We start from the raw sequence: 6316 nt of genomic DNA, 5'->3' as shown, positions 1-6316 counted from the left end.
ACAAGGGCCTGAGTTCAATCCCTGGTTCTGCAAAAAATAAATAAATAAATAAATAAATATATTGACAATAGAAGGGACATGGCCAGTGCTAATTTGAGGTCAAGAGTATGCTTGTGTTTTCCCAGAAAATATTGAACAGTCTATCTGGGTGCCAGAGCATGTTATCCAGCTGTATCATGGACACAGACCTAGAGGAGGAGTTGATTCCACCTCTCAAGAAACTGATACTAAGTCCTGTGAAAATGACGACTCAGAGACTACAGTTGATAAACAAAAATGGAGCCAGACCCAACCTGGAGTCAATTAAATAAATTGACCCAGGATGCCCAAGAGATGGTAATCAAAAATAAAAAAAGAAAATCTGAGTAGTTGACAGAGTGTATACAGACCCCTGAACTGGAGGTTACATGAGAGAAATGGACACAAAAATTGCCAGTATTCTTAAGATAAAATAAAATACAAAATCATATTTTATTTATAGATAAAAGGTTTTGTTTCTTCCAAACTTTCTTATAAAAGATCACTGCTAATTGATGTACAAAACAATTCTGACTAGTCTATTTATAATTAGATATTTTTAAAATTATAAAAAAGTTATAATTTAATTTGGCCAAAAATATATTCTACTGCACTCTGATATTGTAAGTAGATTGTTTATCTCTCCTATCCATGAATAGCTGTTTATTTTTTTTAGTTTGAGATCAACAAATTTTTTCTATTTTTTTCCTTTTCTTTTGCATTTTTGGATTATTTGTTCATAGTTTAATTTCACTTATAGATTTAAAGTCACACTTCCATGTAGGTTGCCAACTGGTCAATATATCAAAATTGGTTTTCTCCTAGGTTATCAGAAATTGGTTAAGATAACTAAATGGGGATCCTGTGGACTTGGAAAATTATTGGTCAAGGCTCCTTTTTGTGAATAAAGGAGCAGCTGTCTGGGCAAAAAATATTCTAGCCTTTGTTTATTAATAGGAAGCTCCAGTGATCTCCATAGCCTTGTGAGAGACACCCCAATAAATGTTATTAAAATATATTGTTAATTGTGTTATGTTTACACTGGTCATTAATTGTAAAAGATTAAGTTTTTTAAAAAAATAAACAATAACGTTTCCTAATTTACAGATGCTTTGGTACAAAACTAAATTTTAAAAATAAAAGTATTCTTATGTCTATGACAATTGATTGTTATTAATCTTGTGTATATTAAATGTTTTCATGTCTCTAGAATTGCAGGTCTCTCAAAATGTAAATCAGGAACTGTTTATGATGATAGATCTTTTCTTTCTGATTTGGACATTTGCCTTTCTTTTGTGTTCCAAATAATTGTAATAGGAGGTTCATATCAAGCCAACATAAGGTCACCAAAATAATAAAAACTTATATGATTTATATATGATATATGTGCTACTATACTTAGAGATGCCTAAACATTATCCTCCAGACAATGTCACAAATTTCTTCAGTAACATCTCATTTAAAGTCACGGAGAGGTTGTGTCCCAAATTTTCTGATCAAGGAGATTATGGGGCCAAAGAGGAACGTGACTGATTGATATAGAGAGTGCCTAAGGAGAGTCACATGGAGAGAAAACACTCTCTCAGGCTTTCACAGAGAGCACATTAGCCAAGTAATGGCCGTGACTCATCCACATGGCTGACACTGACAAAGGTTCTACATTCTGAGGTACAGGATCTCAGGATAAATCCTGAGAGGATTTGGTTGACCTTAGCAGATCCAAAAGCTACAACTCTTGTTACACAGGTCTTGCTTTATCTTGGTCTTAACCATCCAGCAGAAAAGTATAAAAACGAAGCACAAGAAATAAAGCTATGTTGTTATGTTGAGCTTTAGGGGACTCAGGTCAACAACTTCTGGCATTGCCAGTCAAGTGGAAGACCCAATGCTGTTATGGACTACTGGACTATTTTGGAATATTTTGCTGAGTTCATACACCTATAATATTTAAAAGATGTAACTAAACAAAAAAAAAAGGGGACACAAATGATTGTCCACTTTGTATCTGTGTTTTCAAAATGGTTAGGATAAATATATAACTACATTCTCTTAATTCAAGGATTAGAGGGATTTGGTCTAATGGTGTTTATAAATAGGATATCATGTCTGCATCTTGTATACAAATAACCACTAGGAAGGCAGTACGCAATGTGTTAATTATTGGAACTGTCCTACCAATTTGATTTGAAAATGTCTCATTGCTGTTTATTTCTCAATAAAATTATGCAAAAAAATAAAGTCACTGAGGGGCCAGCCAGATAATTCTGCAGATTAAAGCACCTTCTTAGGCAGACACAGGAATCAGGGTTCAATCCTCAGCATGCTATGCTGACCCTGCTCTTGGGGCATGTTGAGATGGCAATTAAGACTGGGCAGGGTGGTGCATGCCTGTAATCCCAGCGTTTGGGAAGCTGAAAATAGGAGGATCACTATGAGTCCAATCTGTGTAGTGAAACCCTATAGACCCTGTATTAAATACATAAAATAATAAAATAAAATAAAGTCAATGAGCTAGGTAAAAGTTGCTTATATATCACATAGAGATGATTGATTAAAAAACTATATTAGTCAGAGTAGAAATTTCAGTATGTAACAAAAATATCATCATGATTGTCATGCTATAGTATTATGTATGGTTTTAATTTTAAATTATTTGTGTAAAACTAGATAACTGTTGTCTGTTGGCATTCTGCAGAGATTTAACTATTAGAACATCCATGGTTGTTAGGCAGTAACAGTTCTATTTTATGTTCTAAGGAGCTTGATATTCAGATAAAATAGTAATATTAAGCTCACTGCCCTCATTGCCAAATCTTCTACCTTCTCTTCTGGATGCCCAACAACTCAGATGTGGAGACAAAAATCTAGAAAGATAAACAAAGGACAGTCAATATTTTGGCTCCAGCCATCAGAGAACAATGAGGACCCAGGATATGAGAGAACCTTTTTAATAACATTCTGCAGCTCTTGTGAATTATACAAATTCATGATCCAAGAGATTGTAGGACCACAAAGGATAAGATCAGTGGTGTACAGTGTGCCTAAAGAGAGTCACTAGAAAAAAGGGCCTCCCAAGCTTTCACAGAAAGCAACTTGGTCAAACAATGAGTGTGACTCATCCAGATGGCTGACACTGACTACAGAACTAGAGATGTTATTTGTGGTTCCAAGGTAAATCCCAAGGAAACTTCATGGACCTTAATAAGTAACAAGATTGATTAATGCAGGTCTAACCTTAATTTGGTCTTGAACGTCCAGGTGAAAACTATAATTTGTTAGTTCTGAAAACAACTGCCGGCTACACTAGTAACTGATCGCTATTCTGGAATAATGTGCTGTATAGGATTAAATTGCTATATGCAGAGACTTAAAATCTTTGGACTAGAAATATTTAGCCTAAATTAAACAAGTTCATCTAGAATAAAAATTTGAGAAGATGAAGGTCACCTACAGAGTCCCCTAAGTGCAGTTCCTCCAACCTCAACTAACTGCCCATCATTTACAACTATATAACAGAAAAGGGAGAGATGTGGAGAGTGAATGAAGCTGGAAATTGATCAAGACCAGCCTAAAAAATATAGCTCCTGAGGCAAGTCACATGGATAAGCAGCTCTAGTCTCAACAGCACTGGGCACCTGAGACAAGCCACGTGGATAGGATACTAAGTGGAGAGGTTTCATGTGATATTCTGCCTCCCAAGTGTATAAACAAATGTGCTGTAGCCTTTAGAGTCTTTCTTTCTCTTTGTCTTCCTCCTCCTCCCTTCCCATCAGGAGGGAGGGCTCCATATGGGCTCAGTTTCCTATATTCCAACTCCTGTTCTCTTTTCACCACTAGGAACCTTGACAGCTGTGCAGGATTTGGCACCTTTGTATGACAAAAATTTGTTTAAAGTTTTAAAAAGAGTTCAGAAGGCTGTATTAAAACAACACAATTAGACTATGTGCTTCTTGGAAAGACTCACTTGAGAGCCAAAGATGAAAATAGGCTCAAAGTGAAGGAAGAAAAAAAATATATTCTATGAAAACAGCAAGCAAAAATATAACTGGGTGGAACTAATAAAGGAACATTAATTTGAAAATAATACAAATCTATACTTAAAAGTTACTCAGAACACCTGAGAACAGCAGGTTTCTTGCTATTCGCAAGAGCACATGGAACCACCTCCAGGAGAGAACATATGTTAGGTGATAAAAACAGTTTTTCACAAATAATAAAGGGTTGAAATCACACAAGGTATTTTCTTTGATCAAAATGTGATGAAACTGAAAAACTGGAAATTTCACAAATATGTGAAAATTAATTATGCACTCATTCATAACAAGTATGTCCAACAGTGAAATTAAAAAATACTGAGAGGTTGATACAACACACACACACACACACACACACACACCCCAACATTTCTAGGAAACAGGGAAAACAGTACCTAGTAGTTATATTTATGGCTGTTAAAGCCTAACTAAAGAAGAAAAAATGAAATCAACGACCTAAGTTTGCGCATTAAGAAACTGAAAAAACTTGGCATGGTGATTGCACTTGTCATCCATCCCAGCACTCCAGGAGGCTTAGGCAAGCAGATTGCAAGTTTGAGCCCTGCTTGGTCAGTTTAAGAGTGCCCTGCAGCACAGTAAAAAAATAATGTAAAACTCATAGGGATACAGTCCAGCACAAAGGTGCTAGGCTCAATTACCAGTACCACAGGAAAGAGGGAGGGAGAGGAGGAAAAAGAGGGGGAGCAGAGCGTTAAGAGAAGGGAGAGGAATAGATTGGTTTAAAACAGAAAAGCAGACTAAAATGAAAGTCAGAAGAAAAAATGTAGAGAGAGAAGTATAACAGGTAATTTATTTATTTTTTTGTGGAACCGGGGATTGAACTCAGGCCCTTGTGTTTGCCAAAACAGGTAATTTTAAAAAAATAGAGAAGTATCATATCACCAAATGGTTCTTCAAAGGCATCAACAGAGTTTACAAACCTTTGGTGAAATAAGCTAAGAGAATAAATAAAATCATAAATGACAACTGAGACACTATTACTAACTTTACAAAAGTTGAAATAATTTTATTAACATTAGTATCAGAAATTATATGGCAACAAATTGGATAATTTAGATTAAATGAACAAATTCTTTTTTTAAATTTTATTTTATTTTATTTTGTGGAACCAGGGATTGAACTCAGGCCCTTGTGTTTGCCAGGCAAGCGCTTATTCCACTGAGCCATCTCTCCGGCCCCTTAAATTTTATTTTATTTTATTTTTTTTCAAAGTTTTATTGATAAACAGATAGCAATGAGACAGTTTCAAATGAAATCGGAAGTACAGTTTCAACAAATAATACACTGCATATATTCTTCTTACTGGTTAATTGCTGTACAAGATGCGGACTTGTGATCCTATTTACAAACACCATTAGAACAAATCATTCTATTCATTAAGAGAATGCAACTATATATCTATCCCAACCTCTTTGAATACACAGATACAAAATGGACATTCATAGGTATACCCCATTTTTTCTAAGTTCCGTTATTGAATATTATAGGTGTGTAAACTCAGCAAAATATTCTAAAAGAGTCCAGTAGCCCATAATAGCATTGGGTCTTCTGTTTAACTGGCAATGTCAGAAATTATTGACCTGAGTCCCCCACAGCTCAACTTAACAGCATGGCTTTATTTCTTATATTTCGACTTCATACTTTTCTCCTGGATGGTTAAGACCAAGGTAAAGCAGGACCTATGCAACAAGAGTTGTAGCTTTTTGGTCTGAGAAGGTCAGTGAAATGCCCTCAGGATTTGTCCTGAGATCCTGTACCTCACATTGTAGAACCTTTGTCAGTGCAGCCATGTGGATGAGTCACGGCCATTGCTTGGCCAATGTGCTCTCTGTGAAAGCCTGAGAGAATGTTTTCTCTCCATGTGACTCTCCTTAGGCCCACTCTACATCATCGATCACTTTCCTCTTTGGCCCCATAATCTTCTTGATCAGAAAATTTGGGACACTACCGAGGTACATGACGTTACAGTACAAGTTCTCATATGTCCTGAGTCTTAATTGACCTTAGAAGGTTAGGGCCAAAATGTTGGCTTTCCTTGTAGCCCTCCTTTTTCTCTAATTTTGGTCTGCAAACTTAGGTTGTTAATTAAATTTTATTTTAAAGAAAAAGAAACCCACAAAATTCCAAAACAATATGGTGGGTAACAATGGTTAATGCATTATGTATTATTATCTTTAAATTAGTCACTCAGAGTACAAGATATCAGCATCTAATTGTCCAAACAATATTAGGCCAAACCAATG

Source organism: Octodon degus, unplaced genomic scaffold (genome assembly GCF_000260255.1).
Source record: "Octodon degus isolate 3935 unplaced genomic scaffold, OctDeg1.0 scaffold00222, whole genome shotgun sequence".
Classification (NCBI taxonomy): domain Eukaryota; kingdom Metazoa; phylum Chordata; class Mammalia; order Rodentia; family Octodontidae; genus Octodon; species Octodon degus.
This window is presented reverse-complemented; position numbering follows the sequence as displayed.